The 24,873-nt window shown below is 32.5% G+C and overlaps 1 protein-coding gene across 2 annotated transcripts in view; it reads left to right on the forward strand.

The window, feature by feature from the left end:
- Window positions 1–5,135: 5,135 nt before the first annotated feature.
- Window positions 5,136–24,873, forward strand: part of LOC118200674 (pumilio homolog 1-like) — a 204,087-nt gene continuing 184,349 nt past the window's right edge. Inside the window, exons 1-3 of one of the 2 annotated variants that reach the window (XM_085822087.1) lie at window positions 5,214–5,287; window positions 19,411–19,475; window positions 21,413–21,530. The gene's annotated coding sequence lies outside the window, so the exon portion shown is untranslated. Of the gene's footprint in view, window positions 5,288–19,410; window positions 19,476–21,412; window positions 21,531–24,873 lie in introns of both variants that reach the window. The other variant, XM_035372632.2, reaches the window with a different exon arrangement.

The raw sequence follows: 24,873 nt of genomic DNA on the forward strand, positions 1-24,873 counted from the left end.
AAAAATGACCAACAACTGTGATATCTTTCATGCACTGAGAAAGAGGCTAAGATGATTCTCCACCACCAGGATTTGGCGATTGGGTCCCATAATCCCCAGTCGCCTTTTAAAAGAGGGGGAACATGTAAGGTATTTTCCCGCCTTCTTAACATACCTTCGTAGTGAAGTGGTCAGCACGCTCGGCGCGTATTCGAGAGGCCCGTGGTTCGAGTCCCGGCGAAGGAGTTGCTGATTTTTTATCTCTCCTATTTATAAATACCCTAATGTCTTTACAACTTTACAGAAAATCTCTGAACAACCTTTAAGTACATTTACAACAAGAAGACATTCGCTCATTGAATCTACAATATTTTGCCCAAATTCGAAACAGCGATTTTTGAAAATATGCAAGGAGTTTTGAATGCAATCACTAATCTTTTCTACGCTTTTAATTTGTATGGTAGTTAGAAGCAAAAAGATTTTCCTGTCATTGACAGAAAACACTATGGCACTCTTTGATATGGTATTAGCAATAAGCAAACCTAATTTAAAATAATTTCTGGGTACATCTAACATTCTGTTAAGTGCATAGTCTATGATGCTTGCATAGTCCTTGCTCCCAACATGCTTTACAACATGCTTACAATGTAAAATAATTTAATTTTAATAAAGGTGAGACATTTTTATGTCTCACCTTTGGCTGGTTTCGTTAACACAGAAACAGCAACAACAGAAGTTCATTTAAAATATTTGACATATCAGTTCTCCACTGAGTTAAGCCCAATGGCCATTCATTATGTTTGACCTGCTAATTCAAGGTTTAGAAAATGTTACAAAGTCACATAAAAAGAAAAAAACTTCATTGCTACCTAAGTAGAGGAGCGGGAATTGACGGAGCTCATGAGAAGGAATGTTCAGCCGTGGGAGGGAGGCTTATCTGAAAATGGGGACAGAGAGCCTTATCGAGTAGGTTTAATTGCTACGTCACAGATAAAGGACGTGTCCTTAAGTTTTATTAATTTGGGGATTTAGGCATTTAATAGTTATATGATAACGTGTAAACTTGCTTATTTATATTGAATTCTTAAAAACGTATATCAAGTAGGTGTTTTAAGTGACTGATACAGTTAATTTGCTTAAACAGATATTAGTATATAATAAAATGTTTCCTTAACAGTACAACTTCTTTGGAAAATAATTATTTTCTTACTTGCATGTACCCGAAATTTGAATGTCTATAATACTGCTACATATAATACGTTTCATACAGACAATAAATTTTAAACCAAATTATAAGTTTATCAAAATACAAATCATATTGAGTACTATTATTTAATTTGGTGATTTAGACATGTAAGATTCTCATTAGTGTATTTCTCAGTTACTGTAGAAAGTGACGAATCTTAAGAACTAGTTAGCGAATAATCGCTTAAGTTCGTGTGACAAGAAACAAGAAGAAGGAAGGGTAACTAACCCTTTATTATTCCAATAAGATTTAACAAACCTCCGCCTTGGAGTGTGCAATAAAGGCCAACACGTGGGCTTGAACTTAATAGACTAAGAAATAAACTAAAACTAAGATTAACTAAAGAGGTATAGCCGAAGCTATCAAGATTCTAATCGAGTTGGCCCCTTATCTCTATTTGACTACGAAGCTTATCAAGGGCCTGAGTACGGCCGAGCGTATTAAAAGCTTTGAGAGAGAGAGTAGCCAAAAGGCAGACACGCATAAATCAGAAACTCTGATTCTCTCTAACTCTGTAAGTAGACTTCGCGGTTTAAATACCGCTCCTCCTCATTAAGTATTCAGAGTGGTTCCAGAACTACATTTTGGCCAGAAGTAGTAAGTTGAAGTTAAGAATTTGACAGGAAAGGAGCTTTAACTTAAAATTTAACTGTTAATAAAATTAACATAATCCTTACAAACATACTAAGAATTTTAACTAATTTGTTATATTTTCAGCACTTTCATTTAATTTGTAACGACTTTCATACATTTTTAACTTTCCTAATTTCAAACAGGCTCTTAATTTTAGCTTAATTCCTCTATTTTCTTAGCATGTATATGAGCTTTATTTAATTTTAGATATTGTTTTTAACTTATTTACATTTTATACCTTCGTAATTTTTAAGGTACTCTGTTTTGAACTTGTTTATTACATTTTCCTACCATACGCATGAACTTTAGTCAATTTTAGATGTAATATTTATACTTTTCTTTCTAGTTTCTAACATACTCTAAAGTTTAACCCTGTTTTATAATTTTTGATCGTAATTGCGCTTTTGATTTTACTATTTCAGCTAAATAAACAATCTTAAATTTCTTAAACATATAGATAGATTTCAATTAAGCATTTTATTTTACAACATTTAACTGTTATTCATATCCAATTCGTAGGATAGCCCTTACTTAGTCCATATTTTATAGTACTATTTTAATTTGCCAATTCTACAATTTATCATTCTGTAGTACTCTTACCAGTATTTTTGATTGATCCTACTATTTTACTTCATTATTAACTTCATTCGCATTTTGATACTTTATAATTTCCTGCATATTCTGGTATTTCCTTTTAATTCTTAATACCCTTTATATCTGAATTATATGTTTTTAAGCTCTTTAATGTTACCAATGTTCAGTTTTGAATCTTGATTCTCATTAAACCAGTTTGATAGATTCCGTATTTTTAGAATGGAATCTCAACTTTCAACCACAATTTTAGAACCATATTCATTCTTTCATGTACTCATACAAAATTCTTTCTTATTATTTTGAACGCTCAGTAGCTTTTAATTCAGTAATTTGTACTAATTGAATGCATTCTACATCACTTTAAATGTCTCGACTATGCAAATTTTCACTTTATCACCTTTTCCTACACTAAGTACGGATATTTCTGCCTTCATGAACGACTTTCATGTGACAATGACGAAATTTGACGTTACATGTATAAAAGAAATTTCTAAGATAACCATTTCCAGTACTGAATAAGAAATGAATGACCATCGATTTTACTCATTGGTTACAATTTCATCTCTTGAAAGTTTGTTTTATTGATATGCATTTATTTCTAACGCACAATGTTAGCACATTTTTTTAACTTAGTCAAGTTCCAACTTAATTCACTAGAGAATTTCATATATAGACTATTTTTTAATTTCTTAGACTAAAATGTTCTTTTCGCAAATGCCAGTTTGCATTAATTTGTTTACCAATTTATTTTCTTATGAACGAAATCTTGCGAAGTATTTTACACAACATATGTCATTGCCAATATACCTATATTTGCAGAAGGAACCAAAGAGAGAAAGAGGCATTTTACCCAAATCTCCACTATAATTTCGAATATTTGAACCTTCTTTATATTACAAATACAGAACTTTTTTCGTACAATACTCATCATAGCAGTTAAATATTCCTTACTAATATACATTTAATGAGGAGTAACTCATTTTCAATACAAAATTACATCCAAATAAGTGTTACGTTTTCTTATAATTGTGCATATATGTTTGCATTATAGGAACTTTCTATTCCTTCTCGAGAAGTGTAATTTGCTAAATATTACTTCTTTCGGAGAGAAAAACTCCAAAGACCATATAAATAATTTAAATTTTCCTGCAGTACAGAATAACTATCTTAGAACTATTTTCTTAATATTAAGAACTAAATATGAAATAAACATTTTCCACTGTAGAATATTTAACGTTTTACCAAAATGAGGATATTATCTTTACCGAATTTAAGTTATTTACCCTAGAATTCCCAACAAATTTTTAGAAAATGCGCGATAGAAAGCAATTTATTTACCAAAAAATGAGTCTTAACAGATTCTAATCGACTCCAGATTTGTTATCAGTAGGAAAAACCTGAAGTTCATTTTATCTATCCTCGTCAGTATAAATTCATGAATCATTCTGTAGTACAATTAGCCCTTTACATACATTTAATACTAATTGAAATAATATTTAAAAGAAAAGCATATTTATGCGATATATTATTAAATTACGCCCAAGCGTTGTTTAGGAAAACGCAATTAAATATACACATACGCACTAAGAAAATCAAACTCCTTAAGAAGTAAAACTTTACCAATACTTAAATGAAATGTAAAATCTTATAATGCATTAATATAAAACACGAATAACAAATCATTTCCTATACGCCGTATACGGTTAAAAAACCTTTTTCTTATGATATTTTATCAACTTTTCAAAAGTAAGAGTAAGGTAATGAACCATCGTTTTTAGAAATTTTCCTTTACTTTCTGAATCTACCCTTTTGTAGGAACTACAAAATTCAGTGAAACTTCTATTATTTTCCTATGTAGGCGCGCGCATTTTTCCTAACAGACGAAAATCCCAATATCTCACTTCTCCAAAGTGTGTGTGTGATTGTGGCAAAGCCTCGAAGGCTCTATGCCTAAGGTGAGGGATGCCTTCGTGGAGGACGTTTTAAGGGAAACTGGCTTGTATACACGTTACACATGGGAAAAACCACGAAAACGCCCATGCAGCGAACTCGTTTGTGGGATTCGGACCGAACTACCAGTGTTCAGCGACTTTACCGCTCGGCCGCTGGTGGGCCTCACTTTTCCAAAGATTTAGCTTTAGACTTACTTTCATTGGAAAAGGAAAATGATTTTACTTTAAAAACAGTATATCTTCTACTAAAAGACCTTGAAACAATCACGATCACATCTATATGTAGCACTCAGTGATTTAGTTTCAAACAAAATTTTTATACTTTTTAACTATTTTCATCGCCGAGTCAAATTGTATACGACTGCAACAGATATTTCATTGGCTTTTTCATACTTACATTGTGTAAAAGGCTTCTAGTTTTGACTATTTTAATTTATTTCTATTGTCGAGAAATATATTGATTATTTTGAGAAAACTTCATTTCAGAATCATATTTTACCTCTCTGAAACTTTTGAATAACACTTTCTACCATAATGACAACGAGATACTACATTATTTTCTTACAGAAACGCGAAATTTTCCTAACACTTACTTTTCTCCTGCGATTCAAAAAAGCATATCTACAACAGATTAAAGTGAACATTAAAAATGGGCTTTTTGTTCATATTATAATAGAATTTAGTATTTTCGCTTGTTATTTTTTTAAAATCCTCCCAATACATTTTGTTTTAAATGGCAACCGTTAATGTATCATTGAAGGATTGTGCTTGCCGACAGTATAAAACCTTAACAATTTCGCGGTATTTCTTAAAAAATTGAAAAAGTTATTAATTTTAAATTATACGTTATTTTCAGATTTTATAGGAATGAAAAGTTAGTTAAGTAAGTTAATTTTTTTTAATTCTATATAGCATTAAATAATTTATGTTAAAATTCTATGATGCCATGGCTGCTTTGTGTAATGCTTTTTTTTTTTTTTTTAACCACGCTTTTATACATTACTTAATAAAATTAATCCGCGAAAATTTAATTTTGCGTGTGATTTAGGCAGCATTTATTATTATCTGTATATGATTGTCATATACGTAATTTTGCTTGATCATTATTTAAATGGTTTTTGAAACTTCAAAACAATAAAAGAAAAATTAAAAAAAAAATCTGGGGAGAACAATGAACTGTGAATTAAGAAATACAAATAAAAAACTGGAACTTTATGTGTTGAGACTAAATATTGTACGTTTAATATAAAAGAAATGAAAATGGTGCTTAAAATTTCTTTGTTTCAAAAGTCACGTATTTTATTTTGTTTTGAAATATTTTGGCCCAGTTTTGACTCGCAGTGTTGGAGCTATTTCCATATGTATTTTCTGATGAATATTTCAATTATTTAGTTTTTTTTTATCACATACTTTCTATAGAGAAATTTGATTTTTTGAGTGTTTAATCATGTAGAAATTGCATATTCAATTTAAAGGTAAGTTGTATTATTATTTTGTTATTTTATGGTAGTTTAATGTAGTTGGTGCAGTCTTATTTATATATTCTTCACTGATTTATATATTTACTTTGTCAACATAGAAAAATGTATAAAAATGAGGATTATATGTATATAATATTTGGTACAGTAAACGAAATTCAAGAGTTCTGTCCATTTTTTTTTATCCAGTGGCATATAAGTATTGATTTTTAATTGCATGAAATAATCTTTCATTATCATTTTTTTGCATAGTTTACATTTTTCATTAAAATCCTAGGAGAGCCAACACCCTTGACAACAAACTGGGAAAGTGCAGAATCACCGACTGCTTCATGAGTTTCTTAAAATCGCCAACTTGAAAATAACAAGGAAAAAATTTCACAAACTTAGTATCCATGTACACATCGACCTATTTACACTTAAAAAAAAAAATCTTAGAATTGCACAATCCCTTGACTTTGTCCATACACACATCGATACGCCCCATATAAGTGGGTGCGCCAAAGGTGTAGACTCTGCTAGGATCCAACCCATTTTTCATATAAATAAACAGACTTTTGTATGTAAATATAACATAAAGAAGAATAAACAAATTGCTTTAAAATTTGAATGTTTCTTACTGTAGAATAGTAAGTTCACTTAATATTTGCTTATATTTATTGAACTTTTCTATACATACGATAGCTTTCCTAATAGAATCTACATATTTTTGATAACCACAACACCTGTCCACCATAACATTACCTCCAGATAGAATGTGTACAGCTGTCTGTTGCCATAGAAACTAGCCCTAACTATTTTTTCACAGGTAGCTTACTGAAGAAATGCATTTAAATTTGTTATCTTGCAACGCATGATGTGAAATTGGCAGTATGATTTTTTGGTTTAAGTGAAATACTCATTGAAACATTGATTTGTCTTTTCTATGGCCAATATATGCCAGAAACAAAATACCAGTAATGCTTTTGGTAAAAGCTACTTACATGAGAATGAGTTTAGTGACTTTTTCAACAAGATAATCAAACTTTAGGTATTTATCTTAAGTTGGCAGACATTATCAACATATAAAATGGAAACATATTTTATCAATTTAAAATACAAATTTTAATTCTTAAATAAGGATTATATGATAATTAAACATATTGTATGATACATTACTGTTTTTCTCCACATGTATGCAGTTATATGGCTCACTTAAAAGAACAGCAGATAATTGCATAGCTTTGACATTACACATACATTAAACATAATACATGGGGTTTTAATGAGTTCCCTGCTACCACAAATATCATCTGTACAAACAATTCGCATTGCCATGTTTAATCATATTTTGTTGAACAATTATTTTTGGCATTTGAAAGAAAGAGACTTGATTAAGAACACTCTATTGTGAAATTTGTAAAAAATATCGTTAAGGTGTCTGAAATGGAACTATCATGCTACTAGATTAGGCTCATAACTTACTTCCAGTTCAAAAAGTCAGCTACAGAATGTCACCAAATCATGTGTACAGCGTTAGGTACTAATGTTATATCATACGACACAGTGAAGGTTTGTTACCAAATGTTCAAACACAAGGACTAAGACATTCAAGAAGCAGAGTGCTCTGGCCGCTCTACTGTTGTTGATGAGGCCTGCCTGCGAGAACTTGTGGAAGAAAATCAGTATGCAACCACTCTACAGCTTGCTAAGGAGTTAAACATTAGTGCCATGTCCATTAGTTGTGCTATGCATCTCATAAATTTGAGATACAAATTCTATCACTGGGTGCCACATAACTTGACTCAAGCAGATAAGAACAGATGTGTTCGGGCCTGCCCTAATCTGCTCGAATATCAATGTAGGGATAAAATTCTGGATTGGATTATCATTTATGATGAAAAGTAGATATAGTTTAACAGCACAGGCCGAAAAGGAGGTTGGTCTGCATCCCGTGAGCCCATTGACAACGTTGCAAAGCGCAGTTTAACTAACAAAAATATATGCTTTGTATCTCTTGGGATTACCATGGTATTTATTATCCACAAAGAGTATCTGGGAAAGGGTAAAATCCTCAACTGTAAGGTGTATGGCAAGTTACTAGTCCATGTTGATGCTGCTATCAAGGAAAAACGCGGAATTGACTTTCAGGACAAAAAGATAATGTTCCATAAAGATAATGCTAGACCACAGTTTGTCTGCATTCACCGTCTGAACTCTGTACAGACTCGAATGGGATCTTTTGTGGCTGATCTTTGGAATATGGTAACTGGTAGTTTGGCGACATTTTGGAGGCGATAAAGGTTACTGTCTAGGACTTTGGTAATAATGTGAGAAGTACTCAGTTCCGATTATGCATTATTTTGTGTGAGTGAAATGAGAGATCATGAGATATGTCATGTGACATTAATGGAGGAATTACAGTTCTTTAATCGGAAAAGGGGGGAAATCGGGAAAAAATCTGGAAATTTTGTATTTGGCTTCATTCTGTGTTGTGTGAAACAGTGTTCGTAAATTTTTGGATCCCATGGCCGTATCTAAAGTGAATTCGAAATGGGTATTTAGTGGGATTGAAAGGGGTAGTAATAAGTGTTTTTTTAAGGTTGTGTGAGATAGAAGTAAAGATTGCTTATTGAGTTTTATTAAGTCTGTTTGGAGGATGAAGGTTTTCAACATCTTCCTGTGAACTAACTATAAGTGTGATTTTAAAGATCCTGAAAGAGGCGCACATTAGATTGCTTTTTATTTAGCGGACGAAATAAGAAAAGTGTATCCGCCACGTAATTAAGATTTTGAAGAAGATTAGGTAAGTTAGTATTTTTAATTATTTGAGGATATTATTTTTATGCATTGTTCTAAATGTAAGGAGTAAATAAAGTAATGTATTATTGGAGAATTGTTATTAGCAATGATTTAGTTTAATTTAATTAGGATTGTAAGCTAATTTTTATTAATTTAATGTATGTGCTTATTTGTATTTTAAGTAGTGTTTTTGAATTTAATTATATTTTAATTAAATGATAATTATTTTGTGAATTATATGTTTGTAGGAATTTGGTATAAATTTGAGTAAATGTGCATGGAAATAATTTTAATATTTGACACTAAGTATTTGTAACCATTTGTAATGTTAGCGGTATGAATTTGTTGGTGACATTTATAATATAATAGATAATTTAGAGGTAAAAGTTTTTGGATATTTTCTTTATTTTATATGTGGAAATGATCGTCTTTGGAAAGGTATATACTTTTTCGCGATCAGGTAATTTCGTATATGTTCTTTTTACCGGATTTAAAGATTCAGAAAATTGTCATGCATTTTCGTGAAATTGTTCTAATTTATGAGAAAAAAGCAGTGTACCTGGATATAGTGAAGAGTGTGCGCAATGCCATTTTTGTGCTATTCTGGGATGTTTTTTTAAGTAAAAATAAGTGGACGTGTACATGGTTTATGTGTATGTGCTATTCTGAAAAACGCGCAAGGAGTTTGCGATTGTGCACTTTTTCCCAATTTTGCAGTTAATATTTGTCATGATTAAGCAGTTTTGTTACATAAAATTTCTAGCATAAGTGTAATTCGGCTAGTAGATTGTTGGAAAAAGTGTTCAGTAAATAAAAAGAAAAGAAACATGTCTTTACGAAGTAAAGACAAAATGGCGGCGAAAAAAAAATAGAGGGTTGCTGTAGCAGAGTTGGCCGCCAAATTTTTGCCAAAAAATCGCCAAGTTACCATAATTCAAAGATCAACCTCTTTTGCCACACAGGCCATATAGCCCCAACATCACTTCTTCGGACTTCTACATTTTTTCACACCTGCAGCCACATCTTACTGGTGCTATTTTCCATTCTGCACAGGACATCTGAAATGAGTTTGATCTGTTTTTGGACTTGCGGCCACCAAGTTTCTGGGCCGAATGCTTTGAAAAACTACCAAAACGTTGGCAGATGATCATAGATTTGGGTTGTGGTTACTAGGCACTAAAGGTACTGCTTTTCGTGTTTTTTCGCCTCTAACTTTATTAAGAATGTTTTTTTTTTTTTGTTGGAAAACTTCCATTACAACCAGATATATTATATGATATATTGCTGTTTTTCTCCCCATGTATGTAGAGATCTCTCTTTAATTAAAACAGAGATTTATACAAATTTGCTATTTTGCCCACCCTCAGCATTTAGCACATTTAACAATTATATGCATATATATTACTACTCTTTCTCTCCCTGTGTATAGAGTAGTAGTTCTTAACCGGGGGTGCGAGAATGTATTTTTGGGGGTGCGGGAGAAGCCCCTACCTAAGCATAAAAATTATTAAATATCATTTATTAAATTTCTTATAATAGAATATTTGAAATCTGCAATAGTGTCCCCAATATAGAAGCTCGTAAGAATTGGTAGCACCTAGCTCACTTATCGGCAAAAAACACAGGAAAGAGCCAGTGCCGATAGGCGTACACACTACGCTACAAAAAAGCATGAAATGCTACAAATGAACGCGAACATGCAGCTAGGTGATGGAGAAAAGAAAAAAACTTTGTGGGAATACAAGCGAAGAACATTATCCCAGCTTGCACATGCGCCGAGTTCAGTATGTGCTACTCCAATGGAATCTACGGATTCACAGATTTGTATTTGCATCTACTGTGTCTATGTTGAGTCAACTATTGTGTCTGCGACATGTGTATTGTGTATTCTGACTTGTCCAGAAACCTTTTGAGACTAATACATTCTCAATTGCCCGTTCAAGCAGAATAGGATTCAGTGTTATTACAAACGTAAGAACATTATATATATTATATTACATTATTTCTAAATAATTAAATCGATTATAGTAAACCCCACTATGTCAAAAAAAAAAAAAAAAAGACAATGGAACGATAAGTATGCCGGTTATGGATTTACCTGCACAACCAAAAAAGATGGCACGCAACGACTGCAATGCATTTTGTGTTCCAAAATATTTTCAAACGGCAATCTCAAACCTCAAAGTTATTAGAGCATTTCAACAATCTGCATGGTGGCGAAAAAGCGCATAGCATGAACAGGTTGAAGTCAAAGAAGTCTCGGTTTGATACCAGTGAAACTATCCTAAAATTGCGCGGACCAGCAATTCAAAAACCTTTATTAGAAGCGTTATATCAAGTGACATATTTATGTGAAAAAAAAAAGAAACCTCATACGATCGCTTAAGAGTTGATTAAACCTTCTGCTTTAATTATTGTTAAAACAGTTTTAGATTCGGAAGCACGTAAAAAAATCCAACAGATTCCATTATCGAATGATATTATACGATTGTGAATACAAGATCTCAGTGAAGATATTTTAATGCAAGTAATTGAAGACATAAAAATCAGTCCACTAAAAATAAGTATGCAACTGGATGAGTCAACTGATGTTTATAATTGTAGCCAACCTTTGGTATTTGTCAGATATGTGAAGGAAAAAGAGATGATAGAAGAATTTCTATTTTGTGAGCCACTGGAGGTGAATACGAGAGGAATTGATGTTTTCAATCACATCAAAGATTTTTTTTACTAAATATCAATTACCAATGAATGTGATTGGCTTAATATGCACTAATGGAGCCCCAGCAATGTTAGGCAAAAATTCAGGATTTTTTTCACACATGAAAAGAGAATTACCAGAAGTTTAAAGCATTGCATGTTGCATCATCATGCACTTGCGTTGAAGGCATTGCCAAAAAGAAAAGTTTAAAACAACATCTAACTACAGCAGTAAATGTAGTAAAATACATCGGAGGGCAAGCGCTTAATCATCGCATTTTTCGTGCATTTTGCAAAGAAATCGGTGCTGATCATACCGTGCTTCTATTTTACACCGAAATACAATGGTTATCTAAGGGTTGCATGCTTAACAGAGTTTTTGAATTGCACGAGGAAATTATGTGTGAAGTCAGGGTCGGAATCAGAGTCAGGCAGATATTGGGGTAAAAGGAGTCTGAGCTGGAGTCGCTAAAAACAGGTTGACTCTGACTCCAGTTTTCGTTACACAATTTGAATTTGAAATGAAACTAAAATGAATTGAAAAAAAAAAAAATAATGACAAGCTGAGTTATTATTTTTATTTATGGAGTATATACATTAGTAAACAGTTATTTTCTATTTTATTGACATATTAATAAATAGAAGGGAGGGGGATGGATGTGATATTTGCCATTAGTGATTAAACTGATTCATTTAGTTACAGATCTCACTGGTAAATTTAGGTCAGCAGCAAGAGCACCCCAAATTGATGCCATTCTTAGGAAGCGAGCAGGCAGAGGCGTAGCTAGGGTTTTCAGCGCCCGGGGACAACTGGAGATTTTGCGCCCCTTTCTGTTTGCCACGAATGGAAAACACTTTATTCTAAAATTTCGTAGAATCAATTTGGTGCCCCCTGGATGCTGCGCCCGGGGACAGATGTCCCCCCCTTGCCCCACCCTAGCTACGCCACTGTGAGCAGGAAAAGGAGCAATTATTGATCAAGCAACGTGATAAGAAAGTACATATTTGATGATAAAGAGGTTTTTGGAATTAAGAACTTTTTTAGAAGATGTAGATAATCATAATGTTTCACTAATGGAAAGACTGTGGAATGATCTTGCAGAATTGGAAACTCTTCTTTCTACACCATATATAGCCACAAAAAAGCTGCAATCTGAAGTATTGACAGGAGGCGAAAATGGAAGAGTGGGATGTTTGTTCTTTCTGAAATGGAGGGTTTATTGCAGAAGGAATTATTTCTTCAATGAAGAAAAGAGAAACTAGTTTGCTAGACAATGAGATCTTGATGGGTTCAATATGAAGATCTAAAACACCTAATTTTCTTGGATGACTAACAAATTAAAAAGGCAAAGAAAAGCCGCCTATGAACTTTCATTAAGAATGAAAATATTCTCAGAATAATTTGAGAATTCGAATCAGGACGGTCAAAATGCAGACATTGCAATTGAGTCTCTATCATCCTCTTCCAGTGATGAATTAGGTTTTAAGTATTTTTGGATAATATTGGAAAGGCTAAGGCAAAGCAAATGAAAATAAAGAACCAAGAGCCTTTAAAAAGCACAAACAAGATTTCTACACGGTCTTTGAAAAAATAGAGAAATATGATTGCACTTGCAAGACACCTCTTTTAGAACTTATAAAAATCTATCTTGAAAAGTTAAAAGAAGTAGCCCTAACAGTAACAGCTCTTCCTCCTACTCAAGTTAGTGTGGAAAGACTCTTCTCAGCTCTGAAGTTTATCAAATCAGATCTATGGCCTTCCGAGAAAGAAGATTTTGCCGAAGCTATACTCTTACTTAGGAATAACTAATGCCAGTTTTTCCATTTCATAATAAATGCTAATTAATATAAATATTTTGCTATGCCATAAATTTTTTCCTATACCATGTATTACCTATTTTATATTAAAAAAATAAGTTGTAACCCATGTGTATATGTTTACCATACCCATATATATATATATGAGGGGAGTCTGAGTCGGCCATATGTCTACCGACTCCATAGCCCTGGTTACGGCCACAACCAGTTATTTTGTAATAATGCTCCAAGATGTCTCAAGTGTGGACAGGGTCACCAGACCTACACTTGCAAACTGGCTGAAGAATTTAAACCCGTTTGCGCGAACTGTAAAAAGGACCATATAGCCACGTCAAAATTATGTGAATTTCGGCCAAAAGTTCATAAAACCAACGCTAAGAAGAAATTGAATTCAGCGCAGAACCTACAGTCAGAAAATTTGCCTCCATTGACTGAAAATCCAGTTTTGAAAGATAGAAATCTGCCGTCAAAATCCCACTCTGATGCTACACCAGCTAAACAGGATTCTACGATGGATAAAAATCTGCAGATGATTGCTTGCAAATTTCTCAAATTTGTGAAAAAATGTAAGAAAATAGAATCTCTGCAGGAAAAAGTTTTACTTGCCCTGGGAATGGTCTAACAGCTGATGAAAATTGACTGGTAATTTCTCCTATTTTCAATGTAAGAGGATTTTGAAATTAGCTCTGCTTATTTTCTAGTGTGTTCGGGCGTCAGGAGATAGCACCACCCTCTGGACTCTGTGTTCCTGCTTTTGCTTGCAGCCACGCCTACGGGTCATGACTGACCTCTCTCTGTGCCTGTGCTGTTTTAGGCTCCCCCCCTGCAGCTCAAGACTCTTTCCTTTTTAATTACTCGTCCGGAATTCTTAATGTCATGTGCCTTCGTTATTGCTTGTCATTGAGCCGGAGATGTGTGATATTTCGGGGATATTTGTGCGGATAAGGAATCCCTTTTCAACTTTTGGGAAGATCTGCTAGACTGATATGTTTAATGATTCAGAATTCTAGATGACCTTGCTTTTTTGTGCCAAAATACCTATTTGCTTATTTTGTGCTTTATATTTTTATAAATGTTACATTTTTTTTTGTTTAGATATTTTTATTGTGGGATTTAGCAAAAAGCGTAATGATCCGAGTCTTAATGGATCAAGTTGACTGCTATGATCCAACTCCCCAAAATCAGTCGATGGAATGCTGCTCATAATTTAAATATTTCTTAGCCTGCTTTATGTTATGTTTTGGAGAATTGTAAAGGTTATGGATATCAAAGCAAAATTGAAATTGAAACATGAAAAGGATCTGTAATATGAAGATCAAGGTGTTGAAAAGCACTGAAGATTTGGTTTCCAAATATTCATGAAAAAGATGCGACAGTCAGCAGTCCATTGACATGGCAGAAAACCTGCCATAAGAAGTAAGAACAATGATTTTGTAGCAACAGATGGGTGTGTTTAGCTAATGGAAGAAAAGGTAAAATGTTCTTACAAATTGTCAAAGATGCTACTGATGGCTGTTAAATGAATGGCCTAAATTATTTACTGTCCTGAAGATATGTACAGTCAAAAGTCGTTAATTCGGACACCCGTAATCCGGAATGATCTATAATCCGGACCTCAAAGCTAAAATCTTTCTGCGCATGCGCCGCATTGACGCATGCGCATAGGCGTTTTACTCGTGCGCGCAAGACATTTACGACTGCGCATATGCATCTGCGCAAGTGCAGAATACGTTTTCGCGTGCGCGTTTAATGTATAACGGACGGTAAAAGCTAAAATTATCTAATTATCTATTTCAGTTAATGTTGATAATTGCGTTGTTCCTTAATCTTCAAATTGGATCCGGCTTATTATTTTTTGCAGACTGTAAGAGCAATTTTATAAAAGTAAGCTTGAACTTTCGATTATGTCAAATAGAATTTCCGATGCTGGAGCTCCCAAAGGATCTAGAAAACGAAAGTATGTTTCGATGTCCATCAAACAAAAAATGAATTGCTACAAAAAATGGATAAAAGCATATCCTTTGTTTATCTAACCCTTCCGAAATCTGTTTATCAATTTCACCCTGCTCTGCGCAGGGGGGGGGGGGGGGGCAGGTCGCGGTGGGTGCGCGGGTGCGCAATGAACTGGAAGTTGATCTGTCAACACCAGATGTTTTTATTTTAGTCGGCTTATAATTCCTTACTAAATGTAGTATTTAATTTCGATGTACTCTGTCTTTGATATGATTTAAATCAAATTCCTCGTCATTATAAATATCAGGAATACAAATCACATAGTTTTCTGGTTGCAATTTTCTAATTTCGGCTATGAGTAAGGTATGCTTTACGCATCCGAGCGTTAAAAGAAATGTTTAATAAAGTAAACAAATAAATATTAGGCTTCTTTTTTGGTAAATTTGGATACCCTTTAGATCATAATTGCTCATTATTTTATAAATTACGGTTTCATATTTTTAATTTTATAATTTCTGCATGCCATCTTACCAGATTTAAACTGATGATCTATAATCCGGAAAAATCGATAATCCGGAATCGCCGAAGTCCCGACGAGTCCGGATTAAAGACTTTTGACTGTATAATGTTGACGAAGCAAGTCTATACTATCATGCATAGCTTTAGTATACATATTTATTTAAACTGAAAGTTAAAAAAGGTGTAAAATATTGAAAGGTCATGTGACTATTTCATGCTGTATGAGTATGTGGGTGTAAAAAGGGGGGAGAAGTAATAAAATCTGATTATGCCCAAAGGGGTGTTTTTTTAATATTTTGTGTATTACTGTTACTTATTAAATATCATGTTCTTTGCTTTTAAACCACAAAATTCAGTTCAAGAGCGATATCGCAAAAGTAATTTTAAAATGAGCATATCTTTAGAATTTCCGATACACAGTCTCGCTATCTTTAGTCTTTTCGATACACTCGCGCCTTGGAGGTACAAATGTTTTTTCCCCGGTACAGTGTTGCCATTGCTCGCTTTGAAATCGAGTTTGTTAATCAAATTTATTGGCTCTAGGTACTGTTGTTTTATCACAGTGTGAGAAAAATGCATACATTTATGCAGATTTTTCATTATTTAATTTCTTTAAATATAATACAGGCCGATAATATTTAGTGGCAACAATTTGAAAAGTGAATCAACGCGAAATGCCAAAACGAAATTAATAGTCTTTCTGGGCAAATTGCCCCTTTGGACTAAAAACAGAAGAAAAAACTGATTTTTTTAAGGGACTAAAGAGTTTACGAATGAATTATAAGTGTCATTTAAAGGTGTTCGTGCCCTCAAGAATTTTTAATGAGTGGCTTTCGAAATTGTTAGATTATTTGAATACGGCAAAGCCAATGGTGTTATCTGCCTAAGAGGAGGAATGCCTTCATGGAGAGCTTTCTCAGAAAAACTGACTTAAATTCATGACGCAAGCTAGGTTGAACTACTGGTATTAAGCTGTTTCAACCATTCGGCCAGTGGCAGGGCTGTTTGGAAATGGTATGACAAAGTGTGGAATGATATCCTTCCTTTTTTTCAACTGTGCAGTGCATAATGTAAATGTTGCTGCACAGTGCTAATGTTAAATGTATTGAAAATTGTATATTTGCCAGTCAGTACTGCAGATGTAATTCAGCTTGATCAAAGGATTATTAGAAATATGAAAAAATATCACTGTTAAATGAGTGTTGAGAGTTTTTTATAGCATAGATGATACATATGTAAGTGCAAATTTATTAACAAGAAAAACTAGCCATCTGGATGCTCTGCATTTGCAGAATGTGTTGAAGCCTTTCCTCATGAAAGACAATAAAAAAACTGTTTTTTAAGTATTTCAACTTTTAATAAATGATGAAATAGAGGATATTGATGGACTAAAAACAACATCTCTTACTAACATGAATTATGAAGAATATAACATTGGGTGGATACTGATGAAAAAACTCAAGTTGCTGCAACTATGATAAAAGAATATATCCGCTAATTGTGTTCGAAAGAAAATACAGTCACATCATGTGATAAATTTTTCAAGGAAGAAGAAAGTGAAATAAGATGGGTACTTAAGGGGAAAAAACCTGTCGACCACAAGAGGTGGTGCCAGTTGCACCAAACCATAAAACCCCATTTAATAAATACAAAAAAAAAAAAAAAAAAAAGCTCTATTCTTATTTTTCTTTCAAATTTATTATATTATAATTTATTTATATTTAATTTTTCATTGAAATTCATTCATCAATTTCATTGAAAAATGTTTTCCCTCGAACCACATTCCCTTTTGAATTGGCACTCGCTTTGCACAAGCCCTAACGCTGCAACACCATTGCTTCTCAATTTTTAAATAAAGCACCATTTCATGGTCATTAACACATTTGGGGCCCACCAGCGGCCGAGCGGTAAAGTCGCTGAAAACTGGTAGTTCGGTCCGAGGTTCGAATCCCGCGAATGGGCTGGCTGCATGGGCGATTTCGTGGTTTTCCCCTTGTGTAACATATATACGAGCCAGTTTCCCTTAGAAAGTCCTCCACGAAAGGAATTCCTCCCCTTAGGCAGATAGCCTTAGTGTGCTTTGCCATAATTAAATACACCAATACCAACACCATTAACACATTTGTTTTAGGCCGGTACGATTCCATAACTTTGGAAATATTCAACAGCATGATCTTCTATAATAGGCAGATCCCAAATTTTAATAATTTTTTTTTTTTCCGAAAATCCATGATTGAGGGGAAAAAAAGGAGTCTTTACTTAAGAATAATAACTAACACATGAAATCAAGGTTACACCAAACCCAGCATGTTTGAAGAAGACTTTTCTACCACTTTTTTGGTGAAAGATCACATAGTTTTCTTTAATAGGCATACAGTAAGACCCCGCTTAACGCTGTTTCGGTTTAGCGCTCTTTTATTTCAACCCGGGGATTCTCCGAAATTGTGCGCAGCGCTAGGTTTCCAAATAACATATCCGAAACAGTGTAGTTGTGTTTCTTGCTTGGTGGACGCATTTTTTTCATTTGAAACATTTGTTAACATTATTGTAAGTTTAAATTTATATAATACTATAACGATTAATACAGTGACAAATATTATGATCTTTATTTTTTATCATGGGTGATAATAAAAAACAAGAAAAGAAAGCAACCAGAAAAAGCATTTCACTGGAAACTCAAATGCTAGTGATTAGAAGATTAGATTCTGGTGAACGTCAATCTCAAATTAGTGCTGCATTGAATTTGGCAACTTCAACAATAAGGACAATTTTTAAGAATAAAGAAAAAATACTGTCGTTGGCAAACGTCAAGCTCTGCAACTAGAATTACCCGTTCTAGAAATAACATTATAGAGGAAGTTGAAAAACGACTCTCTATATGGATTGACTACGAAATTGAAAGCAATATGCCATTAAGCCAATCTATCATAATGCCTTCTTAACAAAAAGGCAGAAAATTGGAAACCCAGAATAGACTGAATGATTTGACTGAGAATTTTATTTGTTTTTAAAAGTATATTCGTTTATATTTTTTTTAAATTTTTGTAAGAAATAAATGTTTGATTTTATTTTTATTAAAAAAAATTATTCAATTTAATACCTAACCATTTTTTATCCGTCTTCCCCTAACCCCATTATTTACATGTTAAGATAGCCTCGCTTAGCGCTGTTTCGCATTACGCTCTACTTTGATGGAACGTATCCCCCGCGTTAAGCAGGGTCTTACTGTATATGGTCAATGGGATTTTCCATAAGTACCATAAGATGATAATGAAATAGGTACTCGGATGAGATGAATGCCATGTAAGTGTTAGGATGGTGGTTGCTATATCAACCCAATATTTTCCAGAAGTAAGTATGTTTGTATTCTAGTCATATTTATATTAAATTAGTTGAATTCCAATGACATTTGAATGATATTTCCTTCTCATCTAATCATATCAAAGTAGTCATGGATGATCATGATCACATTGGCTGGCACATACTGTAAGATCTTATCTTCTGGGGAACTAATTTTGAAACTATCAGGCCTATTGTAATTGCATAACATAAAATTGTATCCAGTTTTAAACTAAAATTTACCCATCAAGATCAAACTGTTTTTTTTTTTTTTTAATGTGAGAATTTTCATATTTTTCAATTATTAAAAAGCAGTTCAAGGTCCGAAACTGCGATCAGAAAATTTTAGATTTTTGATTGACCTGCAGTTTTTTTAGCTGTGTTGAAAATTTATATGTATATAATATATATTTTGTAGGTTTTGGTATGGTGAAATAATATTACAGTAGAAAGTCTTCATGCTAAGTACATTTAAAATAAAAGGTAAATGATTATGTTTTTGCTGTAAATAAACTTTAAACTTTTACTCTTTTGAGATGCTTAATACAGATGATTTCTTTGCTTCCATTATTATATTAAAGCACATGGAATGTTTGTTTTATTCAATGTAATGTTCAGTGCTTAAATTGCGCCGGAGGCCATCGGAGGCCGGCTATAGTGCTTCTCAGTTTTTAAGATAAATAACAATTTTAGCCAATGTGCACCGGAGCCTTTGAGCTCTGATACTTCAGTTTAATAAAACTGAACCACAATTTAAAGGGGAAAAAACTTAGAATTCCAAATGTTTTATTTTAACAATAAGCAGACCTTGCAATACTCTATTTCCCTAGAAATTCGAACTCCTAAGAACATGAGACGTTCAAGAAAAGTCCCCTCACTCGAACGCCATGCCGTCGTATCTATTACATTGTTATCGATGCTTACAGTTAGTTATTATCGCAAGTAGGAAAATTTGTGTTCTTAACTGTGAGTCAAGTGACAATAAGTGTGAAATACAAGTGAGTACAATAAGAGTGAAATACTGAAATAACTGCTCAAGCAAGTCCTATACATCGTCTTCCCATAGTATCCACTAACTGGGGCAGAAGGTATAACCAGTAACTTTACATTCATCCTTAGGAATCAGATTCAGGACTCATTTTGCCCCTTATACACATCTGCGTGATGGCTATAATTATATCAGCAAAGAACCACGGTCAAAGAGAACATTCTCTCTCACCAAGATGCCCCTCATTTTTTCGTTTCCACTCGCTCGTTCCCATCAGCCCTGGAATTTTCATCAGCTATACTTTTCAGTATATCTAATTTTTTTGATGATAAAGGAACTGCCCCCCTATGATCAGAGCTTAAATTTAGCCATAGCCTACCGGATCTCAGCCCTGGTGCTTCTTAGTTTTTGTAATAAATCATAATTCTAGCTGGAATGCACCGGAGCCTTGAATAAGAAGGCTGCGGCACTTCTTTTATGTAATATGCTTTTTTTTATGCAATTTATCAACAATTTCAGTAGAAATTTTATCTTGAAAATTTTATTTTAACAGTAAAATTATATTAAAAATCGTGTATTAAATTTCAATTTATCTCTTTACATTTTATTTAATTTTAATTATTTAGTTACTTCAATCTTTAATTATTTCAATGAATAATAATTAATTATCTAATAATTATCAATTAAATTATAATTAAGTATATAATAATTATTGATTAAATAACAATTTATAAACATTAATTAAATAGCTATCAATTAGACTAGAAGAGAAACACGCCAATATGACAATCAAAATCACAATAACAGCCTTGTATTTAGTGTATATATATATTAATTAAACCTTGTATTTAGCATACGTATTTAATATATGTATGCTAAATACAAGGTTGTTATTGTGATTTTGAGCTATCAATTAATTTGATAATAACTAACTATTTAATTTTAAAATTATTATTGAGTTTAATAGTCATTTTATTTAATTATGTACTTTTGTTCTTCTTTGCTGATGGTCTTCTATAGAGCTCCGGCAGTTCTAATCTTAGAAATTAAGGCCTGGTAATGTTGTATTGAATGAATAAACAGAAAATAAGTGTTTAAATACTTCTTAGTTAGCCGCATCATTTTAGGCAAGCTTTAGTGCCTAAAACATCATTAGACATAGCAATCTGTCCAGATGGCAGTTGCCAAATACGATTTTAAGATGTTTTAACACAAAGCAATGGCTGTCAGAACAAACTGGATAACTTTTTGAGGTGGTAATTGCTGGAGTTAACCAGTTTAGGCTGTTTTCTTCTCTGGGAGAAATCAAATTTGTGTTACTTGCAGCCAAGTTAATTTTATTTCATTTAGCTAAACTGAAATTCTGTGAAGTATTATTGCCAATATTTTTTATAATCCTGAACAGATTATAGACTTTGAATTTTTTTTCTAGGTTCTTTATATTACATTTTATCATCCTGTGTTCTAAAAAGTTATTTCTCATCTGAGCTGGTTTATAATACTTAATTAAAATCTGAAAAACAGAGGAGCTCCAAATTTTTATTTGAAAGGTAATTATTCTGTTTATATCTTTGTTTAATTCTTAAGAGTAATGCATTAATTATTATAAACAATATTTTAGGGAATTAAATTTCTGATGTTTGGTTAGAGTGTTGTTAGTGCACAATACTTTGCACAGAGTAGATTGGAGCAGCTTGAATGAAATAAATTTGGCATCAGGAATTAAAATAAATGTTGAAAAGCATTTGATCATATTAATAAGTAAAATGGATATTTTTGCATTATAGCAGCCACAGCGAAAGAAAATTACCAAGCATATAAATTGTACAACATTAAAAAATCTGCAAAACAAAACATGCATGGAAAAAAGCTAGTACAAAAGGAAATTATTATAAAATTACATGCCTTTATTTTTTCCAAACAAATTACGCACATCTCCTCTCATTTATTTCTTGAGCATTACTTTCTGATGTTCTTGCGTATAGTTTCTCCTAGTGGCAAGTGCTGTTAATATGGAAGAAAAGTTTTTTTGTTTTTTTGTTTCTTGTGCAATAGTGCCATGTAGTTTCTTTTAGGTATGCCTCAAGGTTATATTTGAATTATACACAGTATTATTCCAAGAAAAAGATATTTAACCTTAGAATAGAATATGTATAAACAATCACAAAATGATCCTGCCTAGCAGTGTTGAAAGCGTTCGAAGAAGCAAGTGTTTATAAGTTGCTGGATTAAGGTATTTGTGATGGAAATTAGTTTTATGATTTTCAGGCTGCTGTTTTTAAAAGTATTGCAGCTTTTGGGAAGAAGAAATCCCCTTCATTAAATGGTCTGAGAAGCAGTTAAAAATAAGTTACAGTTGTTGATAAGAGTAGTAATTTTGTGGCATGAGGTATTAAGTGAGGTTAATCTTTCATTTATCTGTCAGCTTTGGTGTAATTTTAGAGGCGGAGAAGCAGTTAAAAATTTTAATAAGTTTTGCATAGTTAAAGTAATTTTGTTGCGTTTACTTTCATTGTGGCTGCTGTAATGAAAAAATCTGGGAAAAAGCTAGCAAAAACAAACTTTGGCAAATTAAAAAGTAGGTGAAGAAAGCTATCTACCAGCATTAATCATAGTTATTATTATTATTTTTTAATCTCGTATTGTGATGCCAGAACTGTCAATTAAAAAAATATTGTAAGATCCTTTTAGTGTTAATTTTGGAAGATGTTTAAATTGGATTCTGGAATGCAAATTCTGTTATTATTTATTTTAACTAGTTTGAAATAGTCTTCTTCTATTAGTGTGTTTTAACTAGTATCAAATATAAATTTCTTTATTAACTTATTTTACATTTTTAAGTAATTACCACGAAGAACATCAGCACAACTTTCGGTTACTAAATTTGGAGCAGTTTTCATGTTTGTTTTGGCTTATGTTTGCAAACACAGTTTATTGTCTGTAATCTAATAATATATAATAAATCTAAAGGACTTTATGATGATAACGGACATGTAATTTTCATATTTGGAAAAAAAAAAAAAAAGTGAAAATTTTCTAGTATTAATGATTAAATGAGAATTATTGTTTACAAACTTTTTTGAATGCAATTGAAAAAAAATATGTATTTTAAAGTAATTAAGTTAATTTGCGTGATGCTTGCCACCCAGCAATACACTGTATTTTGTTCAGTTTGTGGCTTCCTCTTACTTACATGTACCTACCATCCACTTCTTTCCTGTTCATGCCTATATTCACTAAACCCTATGCCAGTCATCTAGTTCAGCCAGTTCAGCCATATCACAAACTATTGAATAAGCATGCATTTCTTTTGTTCTGTTTTCTAGTTGAATTTTGTGATTATAAATTTCTATTGGTATGGGTTGCTGTAAAAAGGAAGGTTACTTTCTAACTATACCTATCTTTAATTTCAGCATAAAGTGCAGTTGTGCTTCTGGGATATTTTTGAGTTTGCGTGCAACAATAGCTAAACCACATACACATACCACACACGTTTGAATACATAGAGATGTACGCACTTTAACCATTATTTTTGCTGAATCATTAACACTGTCTCTAAAAATGTAAATATTAGCCATATAATTTTTTTAATAAAAATTCTTGTAAAATGCCTCTTTTATTATCATTTATGAACAAAACAATAGCTGTGAATCATAAAAATAGCCAAACAAAAGTTTTTTACCATTTCACCATGTCACCGCCCACCAGCGGCCGAGCGGTAAAGTCGCTGAACACTGGTAGTTCGATCCGAGGTTCGAATCCCGTGAACGGGCTGGCTGCATGGCCGTTTTTGTGGTTTTCCCCATGTGTAACGTGTATACGAGCCAGTTTCCCTTAGAAAGTCCTCCACGAAGGCATCCCTCCCCTTAGGCAGATAGCCCTAGTGTGCTTTGCCATAATTAAATACACCAACACCAATACATCTTAATTAAATATAATTGATTTGTAACTTCTACTAGAGCTGACGGTAAGAATTGAAGTGCAAATAAATAATATCGTGTGCAGTCTTGATTAATATAAAATTAGAAATATTTGCATTCAGACAGAAAGTTTTTTGAAATATTTGCAGTTACTTTATAAGAAGGATTTATTAATAAACGTAATAATTATTTATTATATTACTGATGATTAGAATTCAGTTCTTGACAATTACATTCTAAAATAGAATTTTAAGGATATAATGAAAATACGCTACGCATAAAAGTACATTTTAGGATAAAATTGAGTTGATTTTTTTATGCTTAAAAACTTCTTAAATTCATTTAATAAACATCGTACCCTCGTTGTTGTTTGAATCCAGAATTTGAGTGTCTTTTAGTATATAATTATTCTTACTTGTCCACAGAACCTGCTGACTTATCCAGCTATTACGTAGCTGCAGATCATTTTTACATAACCATTGAACTTCCATTTATTCAGTCTCTAGAGGGTTGTATGTTTACATCATAGCTTGACTTTTGTAAAAATTATTTTTCTAAATCTTATGTTTCTATAAAAATATACTGTGCTTTAAAAATATGGATGAGAGTATCATCCATATTTTATGATAGTATCATCCGCTCTTTCAGTCACTTCATAAGCAACAGCTTGTTTAGAAATAAATTATGCAGTCAATGTCATAAAATATTTTCGTAAAATTCAAATAAACATCAAATGAAAATTCTCAGTTTTAGTTAATTTGATTTAAACGAAGTTAAAGTAAAGTAGCAGACGATAAAATGCCGAAGATAAAAATTTACTCTTACAAATATATTTTTAAAACAAGGAACAAAGAGAGAAATTTAAAAAAATAGTTAAAAATTTGAATAATATCATCTATAATTAAAAAAATAGCTTTTCATATAGTATTAATAAATATTTATTACACATCATTGAGGGAAATAATTTCATATA

The sequence above is a fragment of the Stegodyphus dumicola genome, chromosome 8 (genome assembly GCF_044657685.1).
Source record: "Stegodyphus dumicola isolate Sdum_Otavi_A_Nest chromosome 8, ASM4465768v1".
NCBI lineage: Eukaryota > Metazoa > Arthropoda > Arachnida > Araneae > Eresidae > Stegodyphus > Stegodyphus dumicola.